The following is a 14,094-nucleotide window of genomic DNA, read 5'->3' on the forward strand; positions in this document are numbered from 1 at the left end:
AGTGCAGTAAGTTGGTCAAAGCATAGAATGAATGTGAATCCTGAGCAAAGACAGATTTCTAAAGTTTGTGTATGTCATCTCAGAACTGAATATGAGAAATAGGGTTGCCTGAACTGCTTTCTAGAAATCAGATTATCACCTTCAGTGATTTTAGGCAACCCTCCATATTTTTTAAGATTAATATTATGGCATATAGCTAAGAATAATGGAGTATGCCAAAATCTTTAAAGAATCCAAAGACAACATGGTTGGCAGGCAGGAGCATCTGACCAATGATAAGGGAGTACAAGATATGGAAATGTAGGGCAAGAACAAGAGGTTAGCTTGCCAGGGAGCTAAAGTGAGGGAGAAGAGATTATCAAAATGAATTTACATTGATTCCCAGAATTTCAAAGGGCTCAGAATGATTCTCAATATTTTTTGCTCCCCAAACTTCTACACAAACAATAATCAAAAAATTATTTTTGTCCTCAAAGTAATTTAATATGCTACACATAATATATTGCAATCATTTATACTAAAGAATTACATTAAAGAAGATTAAGATTACATTAAAGAAATTTTAACATGAACCCTTTGGATGTCATCTCAAATCCCCAAGGACTTCAAGAACCAATTACTGGAAACCATTGGCCAGGAGAAGGCTTCCAGCAAGTTGGATAAATCCTCTAAATAGAATTTATAAAAGGGCTTCTTTAAGAATCACACAGGATAAAGAAACATTAAATATACTGGAAGGATTAGCCAACTAGATAATTTGAAGTGTTCAAATTTACAGTATCAAATCGGAAGTTAAAATTTTTCCCCTTAAATAAACAACAACAACAACAAAATTTTACATTTGTAACAAATTATACTTCATATAAACCTATCATGTATGTTTTTTAAAAGTATTGCTCTCACCATTTTACAAATTAGAAAACTGAGGAATAAATGTTAACCACACAGGTTAAAAATCACACAATTAGTACCAGAATAAAGATTCAGACTCAAGCTTCTAATTAGACAGAACACATGTGGACTAGACAGAATACATGTGGACCAGACAGAATACATGTTCGGTGCTCTCTCTCCGCTGTATTATGTCCTTTGTTTTCACAACTTTGTTCTTACTACTGTTTAGAGAAATATTTGCATTCTTCACCAAGTTTACAAAGTTCTATATATAATCAGTTCACATTCAAGATTTATTGAATTGAAATGGATTCAATTTTATTGAAAACCAAATGTAAATGGAAAACAGATTAAAGTTGAGAAATGCCACCTTGGCTCAAGAATGTCCATGGTTCTCCCTTCTCTGATAGGCATTTGTGAAAAGACCTGCTTATTTTTATTTGATGTCCGTCTCACAGTTAAGAAAGATGTCTCAAACACCCCTCATTTTCTGTGTTGATGTTCAATTGATCAATCATGTGTAACTCTGCATGTCTGTATATGGGGTTTTCTTGGCAAAGATGCTGGAGTGGTTTGTCATTTCCTTTTCTAATGGATTAAGGGAACTAGAGGTTAAGTGTCTTGCCCAGGGTCACCTAGCTAGTTAGTGTCTGAAGTCAAATTTGAACTCAGATCTTCTTGATTTCAGGCCCAATGTCATATCCACTTCTAAATCACCTAGTATGTTCCATAACAACCTGCTATATAGCTCCATTATCTAGAGTAATGTTAAATTGTCGACAATTTCTGGGAAGTACATTTCAAATTTATCTTAGGATAAATTAGAACCTGTTTTGTTGTTTTCTTTTGTTTTGTTTTGTTTTGTTTTCACCCACTGGACTCCAGTCCAGTGGACTGGACTATATGCAAAACTATATGCAAAAAGTGACTTCAACTTATATCTATTCTAGAAGAGCAGAAGATTTAAGTGAGTCTTTGGATCCCCTGCCCAAACATTCAAGTCTTCAGGCAAAAGTTCTGGGATCCCAACCGTATATTTCACCAAGAGACCAGAGTTGATCAAAGTGACAGCCAGATCAAATTTGGAATCTGGAATCTCCTGAGTAAAAGAGTGTTAGCAGCCCCCATCTTGATCAAACACTGCAGACTAATTATATATGCAGCAGAAACCTTTGGGGAAGAAGGGCAAGGAACCTTTCATTAGTGCATGTAGAGCTTTCCATCAACGTCTGGCTCAGGAATGGAATGTGGGGAGTCCAATCTGGGACTTTATATATCTTGCTGCAGGGCTGGGAGTGAATGAGGAGTGCCATTCAATGGTGAATATCCCCCATTCTCCTAACCCAAGCGGAGGCTGCAATTGGCCCTACCACTAGACTCTTTAAGGATGTGCTCTGTGGCACATAATTACTGCTATTATGATTATTGTTAGGATTAGGCATTTATATGGCATTTAATATTTTCAAAGCACGTTATAGTAGTTTAATTAGTTATTTCTTGCAACATTCCTGTGTGGTGGGTGGTAGTCAAGTTCCTACTTTATAGATGAGGAGACTGGCAGTAAGAGAGAAAAAGATGCTGCTTAAAAGGTCACCAGACAACTGGGGATTTGAAGTCGAGTCCTTTGGCTTGCATCCCTCCGGTGACATGGCCAAGATAAATAACCCTGGTTCAAGTCAAGTTCTGTCACACCAAACATTATATCATTTTCCATAGCTGAGGTTACTGCTTCCCATTGGATGATTCTCCTAGAATGGTGTCTTCGGTATCTTTTTCCTTGATGTATCTTTGGCTTGAGGGCCAGACACCTCTCACAAAATGTCTCTGTCAAGTTCCAATTCACATTCATTCAAAAGTGCTGACACCTTTTAACTGGCAGGATGACTCCCTTTCCAAACCTCTCCATTAAAAAGCATCTATAAAACCACAGCGTTATAAGACTCAAACATGTCAGTTTCTGATAGGAAGTTTTTAGCATCTGACAAATGCTGAAATTGGTCTATAAAAAATATAGGAGAATGGGAATAGAAACGGGAGATGAGGAGGATGCGGGTGGGGGGAGAAGTCAGGGCCTTACCTCTAAGCTCGACGAGAGACTTTAATATCTGCTAAAAAGATTAGTGGAAACTTATTTTCACCTAAGATTTCTCTCAGCCCTCCAAGTGTTACAGGAAGCAGGCAAATTCATTTGCGTCCATAACCATAGCACTAGATGCGCCAGCTCTGGATATAAAGTGATCCAACTGCCCTTCCTGATTTTGTAAGAGAGGAAAGAAGACAAAAAAGGATAGAGACAGAAACAGAAATAGAAAAACACCGAGAGAGACTGAGAACTCCTTAGGAGAGCAACAAGACGTTTTCCACACTTATTCCCACTGTACGACCTCCTTAACTAGTGCAATTTCACTTGTAGAAAAGGACTCAAGGATAATAAGTAACTTCCCTTTCTTCCCTAGACACCTGGAAAACTCCTACAGGAGGCTCAACTTTTCTTCTTTTAGAAAGTTCCCAACCCACCATAACCTTCTTCACAGAGTTAGAGATGAAAAGATACCCCGTGGAAGAAGGACCGTTCGTGCGGGGTTGGGAAGAGCGTCAGAGAAACCGTTCTGTTTATAGCTCTCCTTATGAGGTTGCAATACATTGCTTACCTCATTTGAGGAAAGCAGATTGGTTAAAGCACGTCAGGAGCGGTTATCATTATAAATACACCATGGGGTGAGGGAAATGTGAGCCTCGAGAAGCCTGGGGTTTATTTAATCTTCTCTCACCTTTCCCTCTTTAATTCTCATTTCTTTTGTTTCCAGCATTTAGAGCTTAAATTCCTCGAGGGCAAGGACTGCAATTTCCACTCTACTCTATTTCCACGCTCCTAGTCCCTCGCTCTTTCCAGAATGGGTTTCCAGTCCTGGGATTTTGGTTGTATCCTAGGACGAGTCCTAAGATAGATCAGGGAGTCAGAGACATCCTCTGCTGTTCCCCCAGAAACAAAGGCAGGCCGATTACAATAAGATAGTTTCTTAGGTTTTTTTTTTTTTTTTTTTTTTTTCCTCTCCTCCCTATTTCAGTCACGAACTCTTTTTTCTGACTTTTGTCCCTAAACTCTGCACTCGCCACTCCAAAAGCTTGGTGTGGGGGGCGAGGGAACACAGCCCCAGGAGAGCAGATTGACAGCTAGGTCCTGGAATTGAGGTTTCGGGCAGGAGAAGTTCTGGGAGCGTTTCTTCCTTCCACTCACTGGTCTCACTGTCTACCAGCTTCCAGAACCTAGCTTTCTTTCTTTCTTTCTTTCTTTTTTTTTTTTTTTTTTTTTTTTTTGCACACCCCTTTCCCTACTCCTGGGATTGGAGACTCGCTAGCCCGAGACTTTCCATAATATTGATTTCTCCCATGTGGGTCAGACCTATTCGGTTTGGTCCTCGCCAGCTGCACACTGCACCCTCTGACCCTAGCAGGCCATCCCTCTCCCGAACGAGTAAAGGAGCCCCACTGAAAGATTTCACTTCAACCCCAGGTGGAAACAGAAGCGGATTTGCCCCCTTTTGCTGGGCAGGATTCCCCTCCCCACTCCGGAAATAACGAGAGGTTGGCCAGCTCCAAAAAGTTTGGGTTTAGAGAGGGGGAGACGACATCTGTCTACACATGCTCTCACTGACAATAATTCTTCCTACAGTCTGGGAGACAACCAGTTAATGCATTTCGCTCTCCCACCCCATCACTATGTCTATCGGGGGTTTCCTTAGCAAAGTCACATTCTTACCCAGTTATGTATTATATTAGATTTAACACAAGAGCCACGTGATGGGTGGTTTGGGATTGCTGAACCATTGGGCTGTCCCTGATTGCCTCCCTCTCATTCTGTCTTACTGGCTCTCTAGTTCTTTTTTTTTTTTTTTTTTTTTTTTTAATTCTGCCTTTAAATCCAAATGTTTGGAATGAAAAGTAGAAAAGGCAATCCCCAAATCTTAGTTTTAAAATCAGCAACATGGCAAACAACCAGATATTTGGAACTATGAAGCGATGTATTAAGTTGTCCACTTTTCATCTCAATGTTTGATTTTAGAAATAAAAGTTTATATCTCTTTCTTTCCGCGGCATATATGAGTGCGTTTTATTTGTTCCTAGATCTGTGTTCCTGCCCCTGAAAGCCTTACAATGTTATGATATTTGGAAAGCTTCTAGCTTACAAACGTGGGAGAAAATTAGCCTTTCCTTCCATCTTCCCATGTTGTGGAATCCCAAACTATATAATCCACATAAACAACACTGTTCTAGTGCAAAACTCTCTCCTCACCATCTTATGATGTCCGAGCCTCTCTCCCCGATCCACTTGCCTTAATCTTGCCTAATTTGAATTCTGGATCTAGGGTCCTAGAGTTCCATCTTTTCCAGATCGTTCTGGAGAAAACCTTTTCAGAGGTCATCCAAGGACAGAGATCTGGCAGTCACCGCTCCGCAACTCTCAAGTAGGACTTGTGGTCCGGGAGAGAAACTTCACAGCCTTCCGAGCTGTTTTATACGAGGAAACTTGGGCTTTGTTTGAGAGTTTTAAAAAACCCAGGACAAGTGGCGATCCCGACCGACAAATGACCAAATTCATCAACTCACATACATCTTCCCTTCCCATTCCCATCTGGAGTCAGGAGAGCGGGCCTGCACATAGATTTTTCATTCTTAATTTAAAGCTCAAGCGCAGTTCACTATCTTCCCTTTCCCTAGTCCTCCGGTCCTTTTCTTCAGATCCTGCAAGAGGAAGCGCCGGCGTAAAGAGAGGAATCATTCATGATATTTAAGAATCAGTATCGGTGACTCGTTTTGGCCCTGTGGTCCACCTTCAGTGAAAAATCTCCTCTGTTTTTCGATTCTGAAACTCTGTGAATCAGGACGATTCACAGATTTTAGTCACGACTAAAGGGTAGAAGCCCCAGTGTAACAATGTCTATATGAAATAACTCCGAAAAGCACTCAGAGGCTCATTTTAGGGATGGCCAGAAACTTCCAGCTCAGTTCCCATGTTAAAGTTCGTATATCTTATCTAGGTGTTGTTTTCGTTTGATTCAGTAGAGTTTCTGGGTCCCCGCAACAAAAAAGACATGTGAGTGACACCGGAGTGTTTGAGAAGGCAGTAATGAAGTGGCAGACTCGAAGTTTCGGGTGTTTCAGAGGGAGGTAGTCTAGCAGGCCCACTTCCATGCACTGGTTAAGGAGGCAAAGTGACAGGACTACGGTCAGTTTGGAATGACAAGCCCGAAAGGCTCCTGAAGGCTCCGGATCTGATGGTAAATCTTTTTCCTTAACAACGGAGGATGCCAAGACCTTAGATGTTTACTCCTTTCCTCTTGCTCTGGCTGATGCCCTTTGAATCTCAAGGAAGACATCTTTTTGCCTTCTTTCCCTAAACAAATAATGTCTGCACATCCCATGAAATACACACAATTTGAGGCGGAAAGTAGCATATTTTAGCAAATTGAGTCTCCTTCTTAGCTTGGGCCTTTTCAGGGCAATCTAAATATACGAAGCAAAGTAGAAATTTAAGTAAGTTCTGATAAAATCAATTTCCAAGCAAAGTAATAAATTAAAACAACAACAAAAAATCCACCCCTTTTTAGTCTTTTATTGTTCGGATATTTTAAGTGAAACATAATTTGAGGACTGAATTACTTGGCTAATTGCTTCAATTCTAGGGTTTACTTTTTACAAGTAGATACAATAAGTTAATTTTTTTCATTGGACTCAAGACCTGCAAAATTTCCCGGATCCTTTGAGTTTAATAACTCCATTTGTAGGCTTGTGCACCTACCTCACTGTATGTTAGGATCTTATTTTATTTTATTTCTTTTCAATCTCCAAATTTCTCAGTTCTTTCATTTTGTCTTTTCCTATCTAGATTTTCTTTTTCAGGGCTCATCTCTAAAAATGTTGTCTTTAAGTCCTTTGAAGTTTGGGGGAAATGTAGGAGTGTGATGCATTTGGGAGAAATGCCCTGACCAGATAGTAATATACAAATATCTTCCCTGAATGGTAGAAATAGCCAATTTAATCCAATTTAACACTTATTATTTGTTATGTGCAAAGCACTATATTAAATTCTGGGTGTATATAGTGGCATATGAAAAATGAGACAGGCCCGTAACTTTAAACAGCCTACAGATTATCAAGTTGAATCCGGTGCATAAATAAATAAATGCTAGGTGAATCACCTTCATTCTTTAATGAACTGCAATATAAACTTTAAAATTAATTAGGGACATTAGGAAATTATTCCAACAATTTAAAGAAAAATTCAGTTCTACTGAAACATCAAGATGTTGAGGAAAATGTATTTGGATTTGGGAGAAGCAAGGAGAAGAAGGGACACTGAGAGTCAAATTTCATGGGAATAATGTACATAATTTATTTCATATATATGTATATAAACATACAGGATGTTATTTGTTATATGCATATGAACTTTCTTTCTGCAAGATGATATAGCAAATCCAACTCCAATACTAATTTTTCTCCTCACTAGTTTTGAAGTATAACTTAGGGCATTGTTCCTTTGCAAAATTCCTTCCGGATCCGTAGTTTCTGGCCCAAAGGTAGTCTTGATTGGGCAGTAAATTCTCATGAAAGGTCCCTCGATCTTTGAATCCTTTCCAGTTTATTCAAATACAAATCCTTGCCTTAGTGTGAATCCATATCCCGAAATTTCCACAAACACTTGCATGTTCTATAAAATGACGACAGGTGGCGCTTTCATCACGAAAATGATCCTCCAGGGTTCCGGAAAACCTACTGAACTGGTTGGGAGGCCAGCTGTTGTCTGTCTGAATTGGTAAGAGGAAGAAAGTGGGGTTGAAGACAAGAAAAACTCAAAATTGGGCTAGACACTGAACCCTCCAAACTCAAGGCTGAAATTGGAACTCTCTACCTCTCCCTTTAAAGGAAAAAGGGAAAGAAAAAAATACTGATGCTTATTGCCCTTTCTCTGCTTTATTTTTCCTGGATTATCTATAGAAAACTCAAACGTCATTTCTCAGGAGAGCTAATAAACATTTTGACTAATGGGTAAGGGTAGGCCACTCCAAGAACTCTGGAAATATAGTCAGAAACCTATTCGAAGCACACCTTACAGTCATTCTCTAGCCTAAACACACACACACACACACACACACACACACACATCTTTATCGAAAAGCCAAAGTCAATGTAACTCTGAAATTTTATCTGCCTTCCTTGGCTCCTTCATTCATCCCACAAGACTACCCCTCCACAAGCACCTTATGTCATATATATATATATATAATATATATATATATATATATATATACACACATATATGTATATATACATATGTCTTTAATAATTTGGGGAAGGAAGAGGGAAGGAGAAAAACGGAGAAGGAGAAGGGGAGAGAGGGCGCTTTTTCAATTGCTGCAATAATTGTCTGAGAGATGGGTTTCTTAATCTGTTCATACATTATTGACTTCTCCTCTAATATTTGGCTTTGCCTCCTTTATCGCCAGGAGATCACGTATTTGACTCCTTTGCATAACAATTTTGGAGAGGACATCCTCTGAGTTGGAAGGGACGTGACTGGAATTGAGTTGGGACCCCGCCGCCCCCATCTCGTCCCCACCTTTGGATCCTATTTCCCTGATCGCCGCTGGGCAGCAGTCAAACTGCGTCTCGTGAAAAAGAAAAAGGGCGATTCAGCTTCCCCAAAGATCAACTCGTTCTCCAGCTCCCTCTTATACAGTGGGGTGCTCACACACAGTCTCCTTTTTACAGTGTGTTGTTCACACACCTTGTCTAGTATGAGGAGAAGATTTAAAAGAAGTGACCCAACTGAGCCAGACTTCGGTGGTAGCTGATCAGTTCCTACTGGGAGAAGTTTGATGAGGACTTAGTGAGACCCCATTAGTAGGAGAGTCTACCAGATGACTACAGTACTTGTTCAGTTGCTTTAGAAGATGGGACGCTGGTTAGAACTTAAAGCACCACTCCAAGTGAATCCCCAATGGAAAAAAAAGATCTCCAGCCATTAGGAGTTGGAAAAGAAAACCAGAGAGGCCCATTTAACCTATGTAGATGTCAGTGTTACTCCATGGGAGGCCCTAGTCAACTTGATGCTTCATTGGCAACTGAAGGCCCTAATTAACCCAAATAAGATTTACCTTAGAACAGGAAGACTTTTCTAGGAACTTTGAACTTATTCTCAGATGGAGAAATTGGAAGTTGGGTATGTCCATTTAATGGAGTCTTTCAAAAAGAAAATCAATTTTGCCAGTGTCCCTCAGAATACAATCCCACGAATACACACACACACACACACACACACACACACACACACACACATTGTCCTAGTTAAGAATAAATTCATCTGAAGTTTGAAAGAATTTTGCAGAATAGGGAATATCTCTTTGCCTTTAGCTCGGAATTTTGAAGTGACCTTCTCAGCCTGGTTCCTTTCTGATTTTTGACCTTGATAGACTTGAAATTCGAAAATCAGGAAGAGTACGGATAAAACTTGTAGATCCTTAGATTCTAAAGGATGCCCACCGTCTTCCTATAGCCTCAAACTCTCCACTCGGTATGTGGAATTAATATTTTTCCCTTCTATATATCCCCCCAACTACACCAACTGCTCCTAGTCTTTCTTTTCCGAAACAACTAACTTTGGAGTCGGAAGTCCTCAAAGCTCTGCCGGGAAGTCTCCACAGAATTTTAAGCATTTGTAATCCCAGTTGCGGCTGCAGGTTTGGGATTTGGAGAGTGCGAGAAAGTGATGAATATGACCCAAGCCCAGTGAAGAGTTCAGGGAAGCTGAAGTTGAAAAAAAAAAAAAAAAAAGAGGGGAGGGGGATTTTGACCTTTAGTTGTTGGGTACCAGTATACTTGCCTCTGGCTTAACCAAGTGGCTGAAGTCCCAAAGAACCGAGGCCAAGGTCCTTGATTTGCCGAGTGTGTGTGTGTGTGTGTGTGTGTGTGTGTGTGTGTGCGCGCCCGCGCCCGCGCGCGCGCGTGTGCATGGGTTATGCCTTTCCTTTTCATTTTCAGTCCTTAACTGCTGTGTCCAGACCTGCGTTCTAGATCTCTATCTAAGGAACAACCTCCTGAGGGTGGGGGTGAGGGTGGGAGACGGGGAAGGAGTCCTTACTTAGGGGCTGAAGATAGGGAAACAGTCAACTTTAGAAGAAAGAAAAATTTTAAAGAGAGAAAACGTGGAGTCCTTTTGGAGGTTTCTAAACAAACGACTTTGATTTTTTTCTTTTCTTTTCTTCTCTGTTTGATCTGGGGCCGCTGGAGAATGGATTTAACTGAATATAGAAAGAAAGCCCAAGAGGCGGGGAAGGCCCCCTCCCCGCAGACATGCACGCACGCATACATACACGCATGCACACACTCGCACAGCTCGTGTGGACTACGCACCGCGACTATCCGGCGATCGAATCCAAAGCTGAGACTCGGACAGGTGGGGACTAAGAGATCCACGACTCCCAAGCTGGCTCTGCCTGAAGAGTTCTAGAATGGGGTGGGAGAACGGAGTTTTCAGTTGTATTATGGGCGGGAGAGAAAGAGAAATAAAGGACACAAGAAAATCAAATCAGAAGCTGCGTTTTAACTTTGGTTTTAGTGGAAGGAAAGCGGGATTACTTTGGATATTTCGGTCTTGGGATTTTGGATCCCTGTGGTTCGAGCTGAACAGTGTATCAAGGTTAGGGACGGGAAAAATAAATAAACTTTTATCATCTCTCTCTCTCTCTCTCTCTCTCTCTCTCTCTCTCTCTCTCTCTCTCTCTCTCTCTGTTAGAAAGCTATGGTTACCAGAAATTCTTACTCCTGGTGTCTGTCTCTTTTATGTATTTTTCTGATACTCTGAAGAGACTTATTTAGGGATAGGAATCTATAGAAAATTCCCCCTTCCCCAAAATCGAAGACAGAGAACTAAGTTTTTCCTTGTTCTCTATAGGAATCCACAAGGGTTTGCACTTGTTTTTCAAAAACTGTGTATGCATGATTCCTCGTTTTAAAATATTTTTTAAAAATATACAACAGATCGGGAGGGATTGGGGGTAGTGGTGTAGTGACAATGGAATAAGTTTAGAAGTTAAAGGAAATCGTGCCCTTCTTTGAATCTCCCTCATTTTAAAAGATGCTTTATTATCTTAGGGATATTATTTCCCTCCTTTTCAAAATCTTTCAAAGGCCAGATTTGTAAGGGTTTTGTTTTCTCCAGGGAATCTTGTTCTGTTCTTGGAAAGGATGAAGGGGAAACATTTATTTCGAACTATATCGGTCCAATAAACTTAGAACCACTTCACCCGAACAGACACTGAAGGAACTTTAATACCTGGGGTGAAGATAAGAAGTTGGGAGAAATGGGACAGTAGAATAAGAAAAATAAAATCCAATTATTTTTTATATTACAATTCCCCAACCCTACCCAATTTAATTAATATTAGGATATTTCTTTGCATACTAGTATTTGACTTTCCACGAACATGCACACACGTGTGTAGTTTTAGATACACAAACTCATGGAACTGTATTTCACCTAGGGGACTATTGTCAGCTTACACAAATAAATCCACCATCACAATTTCTGGGGCTAAGGACATTTTGTTTCCAAGGGCCCTTCTCTTTTCCCCTTCTTTTTCTTCTCCTTTCTTTAGAATCACCCCAGCTCTAAGTTTCTAGCAGAACTCCTTCCGGTACCTATCACCAAACGAATTCCTCCACCCCCATTATTGCTTTCAAATGAAGACTGAATCCCCAAGCGATAATTGAATTAGTCTATTGAAAGGACTGTCAGGTACAATGACGTGGTTCGAGCCCGCACATTTCCCAAGGTCTATAGGCTTTGGGGACCTGCGATGTATAGTGTGACCTTACAGCTCATAATAATACTGCTGCACTTGTAGTAGAAATCTACTCGCATTCACTTCCAACAAAACCGCTGGTCACCCAGTCCCCGTAGGAAGACTGGAATCTATTGTGTTAGAACAACTCATTTATGTCCTGCACCATAAGGCCCCAATGTGATCTGATCTAGACTCGAAATAGGATTACCACCGTGTATATTAAACACATGGATATACTTCCTATCACACACAGAGAAAGACTGTCGATTTTTTTTTTTTACCACCAATTATTCTTCTCTCCATCTTTAAAAGCGGAGGAAACAAATCACATAGAACCCAAACTAACTTGTTTTAACAAAAATAAAAATAAAACTCTGGTTAAAACAACAACAACAACAACAACAACAACGACAACAACAACAACAACAACGGACACTTTAATTAAAGGAAAGACTACCCGGAATACACTTTCATAGACATACACGAACACAGGGATACAGAAAAACATAATACACATATCACGATCTGAGGTCTAGCTAAAGCTGGGTCCTCTAAGCGACGGGCATTGAGAGCAAAAAAGAAAATAAATCTTGCATATTGTTTTCTTACATTCCTAAATATCGCCAGAACCCTCTTCATCCCTGGGTCCTTGACTCCTTCATACTCTTGCTAACATTATTTCCCCCCGGGAGATTTAGTTTCTGTAACACATATGTACTTACCTCGTATCAATTCCCCCAATTCCTTCGTTCAACAGAAGGCTACCACTTTGGTAAGGTGAGAAGGCTAGGATCTGACAATTAGTAACCACAATGACCTTAAATCTGGGTTACAAAAATATTCCTTCCTTGAAAGGTGGACACGGGAAGGCAGAATGGCACACTGAGACTTATAATCAAAGTCACCTTCCCCCTTTAGATGGGAATGGAAGCTGGTCGGAGGGGAGACCAAAACTACCCGCTTTTTCCAAGGGAGAAAGTGAAATCTCTCTTGAACCCAACGCGAAAGGTTGACACTATGACGGAAGTGTTCTTCCCTTCTGCCCTTCCTCTCTAACTTTCCAGCGTGAATGGGAGAAAAGGAACCTGGCCAGACCGGGGGCACCACAACACCTACAAACTTCTCTACTGCTCTAAGATTCAGGCCCGGAGAGGAAGGAGTAGATAGATCCTTCTTTCTTCCTGAGCGCTTTCTCTTCTATCTCCTCCCTACTTCTCCTCCCCCCCTTCCCCCGCATAGTCAATGTTACCACCTTTTCCCACCCCTCCCTAGGATTCCAAATTCGGATTTTCTCCAGAAAGAGAATTTACTTCTCCCGAAGAGAAGGAAATTCTCCCTCTACGAAACATAGGCAAAGGGAGCCCCTAAAGAAGGCACCTCTTTAAGAGAGAGCATCCTCATCCCCTTCACGTAATTTCCAATTTTATTTTAATGTACCACAGTTGAGCCAGAGAAGAAGTAGAGCTTGGAGAGAGGGCAGGGAAGCAGGGCGGGGGTCTTGAGGTGCGGAGGTGAGCTGGCCGAGCGGCCATCCCGCGCTGGGGCCCCGGCTTTGGGGGCTGGGAGCGCGCATTGTGCTCCACATTACAGTCGGAGCTATAGGGCCGGCGGTGCATTTATCATCCCATTACTGTAACAAATCCGGGCTCCACTACATGAAAGGTAAAATGAATTACCGACGTTAAGCCGTCAATAAAGTCATTTCTGTAAATGGTGTCTCCAAAGGGCCGCCGCATTATTCAGCTGGCTTTATCAGCAGCCTGGAAATTACGTGGAGGAGTCGGGCCGCGTGGAGCGCGGGCCCCGCTCACTTTGATTAAGCGTCTTGCCAGCGCAATGTGACAGAGCTTTTGACCAGGTTTTTATTCACAGTCCTGTGATGAACGCCAAGCTGATCAGGCGGAATGAAGAGTAATTAAAACCTATAAATTATCTTCCGCAGCCCTTCTCGAGGCGTCTCCTGCAGGCGAGATAACGCGTCGAGACCCTATTTACGGTGCTGAAAGGGACCGCGCTGCACAAAAGCTACGTGGCTAAATAGGATATTGATAGTGTCCTAATTAGAATTTAATTAAGTACCCACGCTCGCTTGCGGGATAAAGATTTCAATTTTGCTAACTTAAATATAAATAAAATCCCACCCCCCATTTTGGTGCCTGGATGGGAGGGGGTTGAGGGAGGCACACTGGGGCAGAGTGCCCCAATATTTTGTTAGATGGGGGGGCAGAGGAACCCCACCACCCCAGGTGGGTGGCAGTGTTATTTGAGCGGCCGGAGTCAGCAGATAGAAGTCCCTTCTCAGTAAAAAGATCCGACGAATTCTCCTTTTGCCCTCAGTCTCCTTCCAACTCCC

The sequence above is a fragment of the Antechinus flavipes genome, chromosome 3 (genome assembly GCF_016432865.1).
Source record: "Antechinus flavipes isolate AdamAnt ecotype Samford, QLD, Australia chromosome 3, AdamAnt_v2, whole genome shotgun sequence".
Taxonomy (NCBI): domain Eukaryota; kingdom Metazoa; phylum Chordata; class Mammalia; order Dasyuromorphia; family Dasyuridae; genus Antechinus; species Antechinus flavipes.